The sequence below is a fragment of the Scyliorhinus canicula genome, chromosome 16 (assembly GCF_902713615.1).
Source record: "Scyliorhinus canicula chromosome 16, sScyCan1.1, whole genome shotgun sequence".
NCBI lineage: Eukaryota > Metazoa > Chordata > Chondrichthyes > Carcharhiniformes > Scyliorhinidae > Scyliorhinus > Scyliorhinus canicula.
The window spans coordinates 73,968,133-73,982,495 of NC_052161.1; positions in this window are offsets into that span (position 1 = coordinate 73,968,133).

The following is a 14,363-nucleotide window of genomic DNA, read 5'->3' on the forward strand; positions in this document are numbered from 1 at the left end:
TTAAGACATTCCTTAAAACCTATATCTTTGACCAAGTCTTTGGTTATCTAACCTAATAGCTCCTTATGCGCCACTGTGGCTTAGTGGTTAGCACTGCTGCCTCACAGTCCCAGGGAGCCTGGTTCAATTCTGACCTTGGATCACTGTCTGTGTGGAGTTCGTACATTTCCACCCCTGTCTATGTGGGTTTTCTCCGGTGATGTGTTGGGTAAGCTGGGTCTATGTGGACTGTGTTTGATGCAGTGTAGAGAGAGAGACAGGCTTCCAACACTTGATGAGATGCAACACGATTTTATTTAACATCTAACTATATTACATGCTTAACTGTGGGTTGACACTATGCTGACTTGACTGGAGACCTGAGGTTAGCCTGACCAGACTAACTGACTATCACATGGTGTTTGACTGGCTGCTGCTCACGAGCTCTGACTGTCTCAGAGGCTGGATCCCGAGAGAGCGGGAAAACTGGTGCCCTCTGGCTTTATAGTGGTCGTGTCCTGTCTGGTGATTGGCTGCAGTGTTCTATGTGCTCACTGGTCATCCTGTGTGTCAATCACTGCCTGTCTGCACTCCATCATATACATGGATGTATATTATGACACCCCCCCTTTTTAAAAAAATAGTTTGTGTTCAGTTAATAAATATTAAGGTGCGTGTGCGTGAAGATGTGTACATGTACTTGACAGCATGGTAGCATTGTGGATAGCACAATCGCTTCACAGCTCCAGGGTCCCAGGTTCGATTCCGGCTTGGGTCACTGTCTGTGCGGAGTCTGCACGTCCTCCCCCTGTGTGCGTGGGTTTCCTCCGGGTGCTCCGGTTTCCTCACACAGTCCAAAGATGTGCAGGTTAGGTGGATTGGCCATGATAAATTGCCCTTAGTGTCCCTTAGTGTTGGGTGGGGTTACTGGGTTATGGGGATAGGGTGGAGGTGTTAACCTTGGGTAGGGTGCTCTTTCCAGGAGCCGGTGCAGACTCGATGGGCTGAATGGCCTCCTTCTGCACTGTAAATTCTATGATCTATGACTATATACATAATATGCTAACTTATATACATGGGAAGGTGTTGCTAGTGCAGATAAAACAGTAAAAAAACGATATGTACAGATGTGAAAACCATGAGACAAGAAGGTTATGCAACATTCAGTCTATAGGTTTAGTCTCTGTGGTGGGCGACGAATTCTGGTTGACCGCCTCAAGGGTGGATCAGGGGCCGTTTGCACTTGGACGGGCGGGACTGCCTCCAATGCCGTGGTCGCAGAGGTTGGCAGGATTGCTGGTAGATCGGTGGCCTCATGGCAGGCCGCGTCCGGAAGAAGCAGTGTGCGAGGTGGGACGTTACGGTCGTGTGGCGGGTGTGGAAGTCTGCGCAGTGCCCACCTGTTGCGTTGGAGGAAAGAGCCAACATCCATGCGAACGAGGAACGATCTCGGGGCCACTTGCGTGACCACCACAGCTGTGGCGGACCAGCCACCGTCAGGCAGCTGAACACGGACTTGATCAGCAGGGACCAGCTCGGGGAGATCTGTGGCATGGGCGTCGTATGCCGACTTGCATTGGGCCCGAGACTGCTGCATCTTCTGTATGACCTGGAGGTTGTCAAGGTCCGGAATGTGGATGGCACGAACCGTCGTTCACAGTGTGCGGTTCGTGAGAAGCTGCGCTGGAGACAACCCAGTGGACAGTGGGGTCACTCTGTATACCAACAGCACCAGGTTAAAATCGGAGCCTGAGTCTGCAGCCTTACATAATAATCTTTTGACGATGTGGACCCCTTTATCGGCCTTCCCATTTGACTGTGGGTAGTGGGGGCTGGATGTGATGTGCCAAAAGTCGGTATTGACCTGTGGGCGTCATGGCTCTAGATATATATGCAACTGGGGCCCAGAAGGAGGAGTCATCCCGTTGGAGGAGCACTGCCCCAATACCATCCTGGCTCGCGTCAGTGGATATTTTAGTCTCCTTGGCGGGGTCGAAAAATGCCAGCACCGGGGCCTTGGTGAGTTTTGCCCTCAGCTCACACCATTCTTTCTCATGAGCAGGCAGCCACTGGAAATCCGTCGATTTTCTGACGAGATGCAGAGGGCTGTGGTGTGGGACGCCATGTTGGGAATGAACTTCCCAAGGAAGTTGACCATCTCTAGAAAGTGGAGGACCGCCTTCTTGTCCTCTGCGGTCTTCATGGCGTTGATCGCTGAAACCTTGTCAGCATCTGGCTGCACGCCTTGCTGCGAGATGTGGTCGCCGAGGAATTTGATTTCTGATTGACCGAATGAGCATTTGGCTCTGTTGAGTTGGAGGCCAAGCTCGTAAATCCTGTGGAACACCCGCTTGAGGCAATCGATGTGTTCTTGAGGAGTTGTGGACCAGATTATGACATTGTTGACGTACACTCGCACCCCCTCGATACCCTCCATCATTTGTTCCATTACGCGGTGAAATACCTCTGAGGCAGAGATGATGCCAAAAGGCATTCGGTTGTAGCAGTAGTGACTGAACGGGGTATTGAATGTGCACAGCTTGCGACTGGACGCATCCAGCTGTATTTGCCAGAACCCCTTGGAGGCGTCCAGCTTCGTAAAGAATTTGGCATGGGCCGTCTCGCTGGTCAACTCTTCTCGTTTTGGTATTGGGTAATGTTCCCTCATGATGTTGCGGTTTAAGTCTTTGGGATCGATACAGATTTGAAGCTCCCCTGACGGCTTCTTAACGCAGACCATGGAGCTAACCCAGTCCGTGGGTTCCATGACCTTTGATATGAAACCCTGGTCCTGGAGGTCTTGCAACTGCTGCTTGAGACGGTCCTTGAGGGGTGCCGGCACCCGACGCGGTGCGTGAACCACAGGTTTGGTTTCAGCAGGATTTTGTATCGGTATGGGAGGGTGCCCACACCTTCGAACACGCTATGGTATTGTGCGATGATGTCATCAATTTGAGCCTGGAAGTTTTTATCAGGTGAGGCCGTTGCCTGTGACGACATGGTGTGGACTCGCTGAACCAGGTTCAGGAGTTTGCAGGCCCGAGCACCGAGCAGGGTAGCTCTGTCAGGTCCTACGATCTCAAATCGCAGCGTCGCTTTCAGTGACCTATTGGACACCCCAAGCTGGCATGAGCCGCAGGCAGCAATGCCATTGCCATTGTAGTCAAGGAGCTGGCAGGCTGGTGGAAGAATGCTTGGTCTGACGCATATGGTATCGAGATCGGATTTTGAAATGAGGTTTGCTGAAGCTCCAGTGTCCAGCTTCAAACGGATGCGAGACTTGTTAATTGTAAGGGTAGCACACCACTCATCGTCCGGATCAACGCTCAGGATTGGGAGATGTTTAACCATCTTTGAGGAAGGCGGCGCATGCTTAGAAATGGTGCCCACCTGGAATGGGGATTTGAGGCACTCGGCGTCAGGATCTGGTGGGCTGTCGGGGTCGGAGTCTGTCACCGCCTACTGTATCGAACGGATGCTTCTGCGCCGTGGCTGGGATCCCTGGATGCTGGGCAGTGGAGCAGATCTGCAAACGGCTGTGTAGTGGCCAAGCTTGCCACACTGGAGACAGCATCATGATTTTGCCGGACATTGCCGCTTTAAATTCAGACACGTCATGACGCCGATGTCAGCACGTTCCGTGCGCCAACGCACATGCGCTGTGCGGTCGAATGACGTATGCACCTGCGCAGGCTGGTCGTCGGTCTAGCCGTCCCCTCGGTCGTGGCGCGCATGCGCTGGAGTCCGGGAAAAGCGCGCAAAATGGCCACTCTCATCAAGACTCAGGCCCTGCATTTGTGTGATGGCCTGTACCCGTTCTACCTCGTGGGGGTTTAGCTTTGCCGTCTCTGCTGCCCTGATGTGGGAGTACCGGTTGTTAGCATGCTCGTGGAGAACGCACGTTTCGATGGCGATGGTGAGGGTGAGCTGGCGAAGGGAATCGGAGTGGACCCCGAAAATGATCTGATCCCAGATTATGGAATCAGTTGTCGAGTCATAGTTACATGGCTGCGCGAGGATGCGGAGATGCGTCAAAAAAGACTGAAAAGGTTCATCCTTACCCTGAAGCCTCTGCTGGAAAACGTACCGTTCAAAGATCTCATTCACCTTAATGTCGCAGTGGCTGTCGAACTTCGTCTTGTCTTCACCTTCAGCGAATGTAAGGGAGTTGTAGATGTGGATGGCGTGGTCCCCGGCTGTGGAGAGGAATAGTGCGATCTTCCTGGCATCCGATGCGGCCTCGAGGTCGGTGGCTTCAAGATAGAGTTGGAACTTCTTTTTGAAAATGTTCCAGTTTGCACCGAGGTTGCCGGCGATGCGGGACTGCGGAGGAGGGCGGACGCTGTCCATGTTACCGGATGGCTGATTGCTGGTCAACGCAAATTACCTCAAGGTGAGTCCGTCAATTCTCAGCATCCAGACCTGGTACCATGATGTGTTGGGTAAGCTGGGTCTATGTGGACTGCGTTTGATGCTGTGTAGAGAGAGACAGACCTCCAACACTTGATGAGATGCAACACGATTTTATTTAACATCTAACTATATTACATGCTTAACTGTGTGTTGACACTCTGCTGACTTGACTGGAGACCTGAGGCTAGCCTGACCAGACTAACTGACTACCACATGGTGTTTGCACTGGCTGCTGCTCACGAGCTCTGACTGTCTCAGAGGCTGGATCCCAAGAGAGTGGGAAAACTGGTGCCCTCTGGCTTTATAGTGGTCGTGTCCTGTCTGGAGATGGGCTGCTGTGTTCTGTGTGCTCACTGGTCATCCTGTGTGTCAATCACTGCCTGTCTGCACTCCATCATATACATGGATGTATATTATGACATCCGGTGCTCCAGTTTCCTCCCAGTCCAAAGATGTGCCGGTAAGGTTGATTGGCCATGCTAAATTGTCCCTTAGTGTTTAGGGATATGCGGGTTAGGTGCGGTTAAGAACATAAGAACATAAGAACTAGGAGCAGGAATAGGCCATTTGGCCCCACGAGCCTGCTGCACCATTCAATGAGATCATGGCTGATCTTTTGTGGACTCAGCTCCACTTTCCGGCCCGAACACCATAACCCTTAATCCCTTTATTCTTCAAAAAACTATCTACCTTTACCTTAAAAACATTTAATGAATGAGCCTCAACTGCTTCAATGGGCAAGGAATTCCATAAATTCACAACCCTTTGGGTGAAGAAGTTCCTCCTAAACTCATTCCTAAATCTACTTCCTCTTATTTTGAGGCTATGCCCCCTAGTTCTGCTTTCACCCGCCAGTGGAAACAACCTGCCCGCATCTATCCTATCTATTCCCTTTATAATTTTAAATGTTTCTATAAGATCCCCCCGCATCCTTCTAAATTCCAACAAGTACAGTCCCAGTCTACTCAACCTCTCCTCGTAATCCAACCCCTTCAGCTCTGGGATTAACCTAGTGAATCTCCTCTGCACACCCTCCAGTGCCAGTATGTCCTTTCTCAGGTAAGGAGACCAAAACTGAACACAATACTCCAGGTGTGGCCTCACTAACACCTTATACAATTGCAGCATAACCTCCCTAGTCTTAAACTCCATCCCTCTAGCAATGAAGGACAAAATTCCATTTGCCTTCTTAATCACCTGTTGCACCTGTAAACCAACTTTCTGTTACTCATGCACTAGCACACCCAGGTCTCTCTGCACAGCAGCATGCTTTAATATTTTATTACTTAAATAATAATCCTGTTTGCTGTTATTCCTACCAAAATGGATAACCTCACATTTGTCAACATTGTATTCCATCTGCCAGACCCTAGCCCATTCACTTAACCTATCCAAATCCCTCTGCAGACTTCCAGTATCCTCTGCACTTTTCGCTTTACCACTCATCTTAGTGTCGTCTGCAAACTTGGACACATTTTCCTTGGTCCCCAACTCCAAATCATCTATGTAAATTGTGAACAATTGTGGGCCCAACACGGATCCCTGAGGGACACCGCTAGCTACTGATTGCCAACCAGAGAAACACCCATTAATCCCCACTCTTTGCTTTCTATTAATTAACCAATCCTCTATCCATGCTACTATTTACCCTTAATGCCATGCATCTTTATCTTATGCAGCAACCTTTTGTGTGGCATCTTGTCAAAGGCTTTCTGGAAATCCAGATATACCACATCCATTGGCTCCCCGTTATCTACTGCACTGGTAATGTCCTCAAAAAATTCCACTAAATTAGTTAGGCACGACCTGCCCTTTATGAACCCATGCTGCGTCTGCCCAATGGGACAATTTCTATCCAGATGCCTCGCTATTTCTTCCTTGATGATAGATTCCAGCATCTTCCCTACTACCGAAGTTAAGCTCATTGGCCTATAATTACCTGCTCTCTGCCTACCTCCTTTTTTAAACAGTGTCATCACGTTTGCTAATTTCCAATCCACCGGGACCACCCCATAGTCTAGTGAATTTTGGTAAATTATCACCAGTGCATTTGCAATTTCCCTAGCCATCTCTTTTACCACTCTGGTATGCATTCCATCAGGGCCAGGAGACTTGTCCACCTTTAGCCCCATTAGCTTGCCCATCACTACCTCCTTAGTGATAACAATCCCCTCGAGGCCCATTTCTATCAGTCACTGGCATGTTATTTGTGTCTTCCACTGTGATGACGGACTCAAAAAACCTGTTCAGTTCCTCAGCCATTTCCTCAACTCCCATTATTAAAACTCCCTTCTCATTCTCTAAAGGACCAATATTTACCTTAGCCACTCTTTTTTGTTTTATATATTTGTAGAAACTTTTACTGTCTGTTTTTATATTCTGAGCAAGTTTACTATCATAATCTATCTTACTCTTCTTTGTAGCTTTTTTAGTAGCTTTCTGTTGCCCCCAAAAGATTTCCCAGTCTTCTAGTCTCCCACTAATGTTTGCCATTTTATATGCTTTTTCCTTCAATTTGATACTCTCCCTTATTTCCTTAGATATCCACGGTCGATTTTCCCTCTTTCTACCGTCCTTCCTTTTTGTTGGTATAAACCTTTGCTGAGCACTGTGAAAAATCGCTTGGAAGGTTCTCCACTGTTCCTCACCTGTTCTACCATAAAGTCTTTGCTCCCAGTCTACCTTAGCTAGTTCTTCTCTCAACCCATTGTAATCTCCTTTGTTTAAGCACAGAACACTAGTATTTGATTTTACCTTCTCACCCTCCATCTGTATTTTAAATTCCACCATATTATGATCGCTCCTTCCGAGAGGATCCCTAACTATGAGATCATGAATCAATCCTGTCTCATTACACAGGAAAAGATCTAGGACCGCTTGTTCCCTCGTAGGTTCCATTACATACTGTTCTAGGAAACTATCGCGGATACATTCTATAAACTCCTCCTCAAGGCTGTCTTGACCGACCTGGTTAAACCAATCGACATGTAGATTAAAATCCCCCATTTCTACATGCATCAGTTATTTCTTTGTTTATTGCCTGCCCCACCAGAACGTTACTATTTGATGGCCTATAGACTACTCCTATCAGTGACTTTTTCGCCTTACTATTCCTGATTTCCACCCAAATGGATTCAACCTTACCCTCCATAGCACCGATGTCATCACTTACTATTGCCCGGATGTCATCCTTAAAAAACAGCGCTACACCGCCTCCCTTACCATCCACTCTGTCCTTCCGAATAGTTTGATACCCTGGGATATTTAACTCCCATTCGTGACCATCCTTTAACCATGTTTCAGTAATGGCCACTAAATCATAGTCATTCACGATGATTTGCGGCATCAACTTGTTTACTTTATTCCGAATACTACGAGCATTCAGGTAAAGTACACTTATGTTCGTTTTTTTACCTCTGTTTTGAATCTTAACGTCTCCAGTTTTATTCCTTTTAGTATTACTGGGCCTATTCACTGAGCTCCCCTCAGTCACTGTACCTTGTACTGTCGCCCTTTTTGATTTTTGACTATGTCTTCTCTGCCTTGCACTTTCCCCATTACTTCCTTTTGCTTCTGTCCCTGTTTTACTACCTTCCAACTGCCTGCATCAGTTCCCATCCCCCTGCCACATTAGTTTAAACCCTCCCCAACAACCCTAGCAAACACCACCCCTGGGACATCGGTTCCAGTCCTGCCCAGGTGCAGACCATCCGGTTAGTACTGGTCCCACCTCCCCCAGAACCGGTCCCAATGCCCCAGGAATTTGAATCCCTCCCTCTTGCACCATCTCTCGAGCCACGCATTGATCCTATCTATCCTAACATTCCTACTCTGACTAGCTCGTGGCACTGGTAGCAATCCTGAGACTACTACCTTTGAGGTCCTACTTTTTAGTTTAACTCCTAACTCCCTGAATTCAGCTTGTAGGACCGCATCCCGTTTTTTACCTATATCGTTGGTGCCTATGTGCACCACGACAGCTGGCTGTTCACCCTCCCCCCCAGAATGTCCTACAGCCGCTCCAAGACATCCTTGACCCTTGCACCAGGGAGGCAACATACCATCCTGGTGTGACCAACTCGTTAAACGTGCTATCCACGACCTCCTCAGCATCGCGGATGCTCCAAGTGAGTGACGGCTCCAGAGCCGTCAAGTGGTCTAACAGGAGCTGCAACTGGACACATTTCTTGCACGTGAAGGAGCCAGGGACAGTGGACGTGTCCCTGAGCTCCCACATCGCACACGAGGAGCATGACACAGGTCTGGGATCTCATGCCATGTCTTAAACCTTAGGTAAACTTATACAACTACAATTTTAAAAAAAACGGAAGAAAGGTAAGTAAATTAGACAATTAAAAGAAAAACTATTTACCAGTCACTTACCAGGGTTAAAAAGCACCTCCTCCCCACCCAGCTTCGAATTCCCAAACTCACTATTGGTTGTGCCTCACGCTGGCTGGGTCTTCTCTGGCCCACTGGGAGAACTCACCCAGGGTCTCAGATGCTCCCTGGTTCTCTCCCTGCAGATTAAAAGTTACAGGCCAGAAGAAAGAGAGAGAACTAAACAGTAGAGAAAAAGCACCTTCTCCCACTCTGCACCGAATTACCTCACTGCACCAAATTACCAAGTTCCAACTTCCCACTCTGATTGAGCCTCACTCCAGCTGTGTCTTCTCGACTTGTGCAAAGCTTACAGGGATAGAGTGGGGGAGTGAGCCTAGGCAGGGTGTTCTTTCAGAGGGCCAGTCTGGACACGACGGGCTGAATGGCATCCTTTTGCATGGCAGGAAATCTATGATTTTGTTTTATAATGCTCCTCTGAGGTGCCTGGGATGTTTTTGAACTTTAAAGACACTGTTTAAATATAAACTGTTGTTGCGTATCTCAATAAATTGAATCCTGGGGAATAGTTTATTTTATTGAGATGCTTGATCCATCAATACCTTAACAGAATCATTGAAGAAGATAATGTAGCACAGGAAAGCACAGCATCATGTTTTACAAGCTCCCACTTGCTTGCCATTTTAATTCACCACCGTGCTCATGCTCACATTTCTGTCTTCGTCCTGTTGCATTGTTCCTGTGAAGCTGAACACAAGCTTGAGCTTTCTAGTTAGACACTTCACAGCCTTCCATCCTGAGCTCAAGAATTTGATTCTTTTATTTTTATGTGCTGGTCTTAATCTGATTTTTCACGCTTCTGCTTTTAGACACAACTGTCTGTTGTTCTACCATTAACACTCACTCTGGTCAAACGCTTTTCTTAATTACAACCATTCCCACCTTCCTTGCTTTTTGTTGAATTACATCTTTATCATTTAATCTCTCCCAACTGCTACTCTATTCCAGACCTTCGTAGAACATAGAACATAGAACAGTACAGGCCCTTCGGCCCTCGATGTTGTGCCGAGCAAATGATCACCCTACTCAAACCCACGTATCCACCCTATACCCGTAACCCAACAACCCACCCACCCCACCCACCCTTAACCTTACTTTTTAGGACACTACGGGCAATTCAGCATGGCCAATCCACCTAACCCGCACATCTTTGGACTGTGGGAGGAAACCGGAGCACCCGGAGGAAACCCACGCACACACGGGGAGGACGTGCAGACTCCGCACAGACAGTGACCCAGCCGGGAACCGAATCTGGGACCCTGGAGCTGTGAAGCATTTATGCTAACCACCATGCTACAGTGCTGTCCCGGTGACAGTGGCGGGAGCTGCGGGGGTGGTGGGAGCTTGCCTGTGTGACAGTGGCGGGAGCTGTGGGTGGTGTGAAAAATCTTGCCCGCTGTTTCTCTCTCCGAGAAGCTCCCAGATCAGTGGAGATTTTCCAGTACTTTCTATTTTTATTTCAAAATTCCAGTATTAATATATTGGGCGCGATTCATCTGTTTCCATGGGCGGGATTCTGCAATAATGGGGCTTTGTCCCCATGCTGGCGGGAAATCCGGCACCAACCACTCCGGCGTCAACAGCCTCGGAAAGCGGAATTCTCATCTCACTCGGGGGCTAGGTTGATGCCGGAGTGGTCCACGCAGCTCCAGCTGGCACCAAAGGGCCGGTGCAGTTCGCGCATGCGCGGGACGGCTGGTGTGATCTCGCGCATGCGCGGACCGGCCGGCGTATTTCCACGCATGCACAGAATGGCCGGTGTATTTCTGCGCAAGCGCGGGGCTTCACTTCTCCGCACCAGCTCCCGGGCGATATTGGGGAGCCATACGGGGCCCGGCGCAGTGGAAAGAAGGCCTCCACGGAACGAGCCTGCCCGCAGGATCGGTAGGCCCCGATCGTGGGCCAGGCCACTGTGGGGGATACCCCCCCCCCCCCCGCTCCCTCCCAGGACCGCCCCCGCACACTTACCTGCCAGGTCCCGCCGTGTGTGAGGTGAATAATTCACGCCGGCTGGACTGGGCAAAACTTGACGGTCACTCGGCCCATCGGGGCCCGGATAATCGCCGGAGGGGCCGCTGTCAACGGCCCCCGACCAGCCTGGCAGGAATCCTGCCGGCCCCCGAAAAATGGCGCCGGAGAATAGGGCAGCCCACGTAAGGGACGGCGGGGCGGGATTCGCGCTTCCCCCTGGGGATTCTCCCACCCGTCGCAGGGTCGGAGAATCCCGGCCCATAACTCATAATTCCTGGAACAGGTCGCTTGTCTGTCGCCAGGAGCTTATAGCTTGAGGGACGCCACTCTGCATCAAGTGTGGTTGGCCAGGAGTCTCTCCTGCTCTTATCACCTACCATCGGAAAGATTTTTCAGGTTGACACACTCAACCTGTTTGGTCACGTGATGAATACACGTTCTTTGGTCATCAAGTTCTGGGGTGGGAATTGAACCCGGAGCTTCGGGCTCATAGGCAGGGCTGCTGCCCACTGAGCCACAAGAATCATTGGTGCAGCCAAGCTATTATTTAACATCTCCGGAGGCTCCAGACTCCAAGTCCTTTGACCAATTGATACAGTTAGTGAGGGACCATTACAACACCCGACCCTCCACCATTATACAGGGATACAAGTTTCATACAGCTATCAGCGGTCCAGGTGAAGTTTTTGTAGCCAAACTTCGACAAATGTCAGAACATCGTGAATTTGGTACTTCTCTCAGTGACATGTTGCGTGACCGGTCAGTCTGTGGGATTAGCAACTTAAATGTTCAGAAGAAATTGCTGACAGAAACCAAGATATCCTTGGACAAAGCGGTTGAGTTGGCTCAAATGACTGAAAGTGCTGAGCAGAGCGCTTTCAAAATGCAAAGCATGCAGAGCGAGGTGAACTAGTTAGGGCCCAAAGTGATGGCAGCTCGAGGTTCCCAAAGTGAAGGAGCAGCGGAGTCTGAAAAGAAGAAAAGTGATTGGCAGTTACAAAGCTCAGAGATTTGATACCGTTGTGGGACAAATATTCCAAGGACAGAAGCAGGTACAAAGAATTCAGCTGTTTCAAATGTAATAAGAAAGGCCATTAACAAGCCAGGTACAGAGGTAAACAAGTAAACTACAAGTTCCCCTCCAAAATTATGGCGACTCCAGTCAACAAGCTACAGGAAGACCCTGAAGGAACTGTATTATTCCGCAAGGGACTTATGGGGAGGGAATGATTATATTCCCGTGGTTCTCGTGGAGTAAGAGCTCTCTTGCTGAGGGGGCGGGGGAAACTCCATTCAGCTATGTATAAAAGGTTGGCCAGTAAGGCACCAACTGGGAAGAGATCCGGTAGAGATCGATCGAAGGTTAAAGGTAACGCAATTGTTAATAAACCAAAGTTTGTTATTCTTACTCGGTGTGGACTCCCTTTGTTCTTATTAAAGAAACATTAGAGTATACAAGCTTAACATGATGAGATTAAGTAAAACACCCCCCATTGAGATTGTCCCCGTTGTCAATGGCCATCCCCTCAAAATGGAGGTTGTACAGGAGTGGCTGCCAAAGTCGTGTGAGAGCAGACATTTAAGTATCTACAGAGAGGGTTGCAGCCTATGAATCTCAGTAGTACTTCAGCTACTTTAGCCACCTATACTGGAGAAGCACTGAAAATATTGGGGTTGGCATCCATACTAGTATCGTACCAACAGCAGTTAGCCAGTTATCATGAATCGCTCTGGATGGAAAGAGGCCAAGTCTAATTGACATGATTGGCGGAAGAAAATCAAATTGAATTGCTTAGAAATATCGAGCATCACCAATGGGGCTTTCCAGGAGCTTCTATGGAAATACCACGAGAGTTAGGATGCATCAAAGGTGTAAAGGCAAAGACCTATGAAGAGCCGGAAGAAACACCAAAGATATTTGGTGCCAAACCAGTGTCTAATGTTCTGCACCAGGAAGTGGAAGTGGAGTTGAAGGGTCGGGAAGACTCCAGTAGAGTTTTAAGGTTGGGTCACATCTATCGTCCCAGTGTTGAAGCTGGACTGCACAGTCTGAATCTGTGGTGATTATAAGATGATGGTGAACAGGGTTGCCAAAGCAGATAAATATCCAATACCCAGGATGGAAGATTTAGACACTAAGTTGGCAGGAGGCTCAAAGACACCAAGTTCGATTTAAGCCATGTGCGTGATACAGTTTGAGCTGAAAGAAGAGTCAATAAAGTTTGTTAATATAAATATTTATAAAGGCTTGTTCCAATATGTAAGATTGCCTTTCGGTATCTCTTCGGCCTATGTGATATTCCAGGGCACAATGGTGAGTCTGCAGGGAATTCCGTAGGTTGCTGTGCATCTGGATGGTGTCCTAGTGACAGGGGCAAACCAGAGGAATACAGACCAAATTTTGGAAGAAGCTCTTAAGAGGTTTAAAGAAGTCGGTATTCGGTTAAAGCAGGAAAAGTGCATGTTTCAGGCTGATGAAATCACCTCTTTGGGTTTCAGAGTTGATGCAAAGGGATTGCACTAGAAGATATGATAAAGGCAATAAAAGCGGTCTGCAACCAAAGAATTCATTCGAGGAAGTGGTGTTAGAACTGAGATCTTCTCAAGGGGTTGTGGTAGTCAACACAATCCCTGCTGTGAACTCTACAGATCTGACTGCCGTTGTTGTAGACTCAGATGCCCCAATCTGGAAGACCCAATGATCAGGTTGAGACATTCAGCAAGAGTTAGGAAGTCACCTGATAGACTTACCTTGTTATGACACCCTGGGCGAGTGCCCGGTCAGTTCCAACCCCACAGACCCCGGAGTCCCAGCATAAGTGAATTAACCAATAATTTGTGTATTTTCCTGAGGTCTTTAACCCATAACTGTCCAATGAGTTACAGGCACCAGATTTATAAGTAAACTATCAACAAACTTTATTTATAGCATGAGTAAAAGATGAACATATAATGGCAATAACAAAACAGTGGACTACGAGTCTACCTATTTCCAAAACCCCATCCCACCCACCACCGCACAAGACAGACACACTGTGAAGAGGTAGGGGAAAAATTAAAATAATGTGAATTGAAGGAAAAGATTTGAGTGAATCTTCGTTGTTGAGGTTGTGGTCTCTGCAGGTACCAGTCTTCTTCTAATGTGAACCTTTGGGGAATTAATTCACAGAGGAGATTCAGGTCAGCGCAATTCTATCCATCGACCACCAGACGGAACCTCCATCTCCCAGAGATATCACTGGAACTTTCTATCTGAGAAATTACAGAATTTTCTGTTTGCCTGATCTTTGTGCAGAGAGTTCTCAGGCTGCATTCCCCAGCCATTCAGACAGAGGATTAAAGTTTTACAGACCTGGGGGGGGGTGGGGGGGGGGGGGGGGGGGGGGGGGGTGGGGAAGAACTTTCTTGCAGCCTTTCACTCCTGTAGTTCCCTTCACAGTTCGGGCTGCTCTATGCAGTCTTCTAAATCGGAGTGCCTTACCAGGGCTGGCTAGGAGCCTTTTAAATTTCTTGGCAGTGAGAGAGCAGCGAGACAGTGTCCTCAAGTTGCTTCCTGGCTGAAACCCCTGACAGAACTCAGGACAAAATGGAGCTTTTCA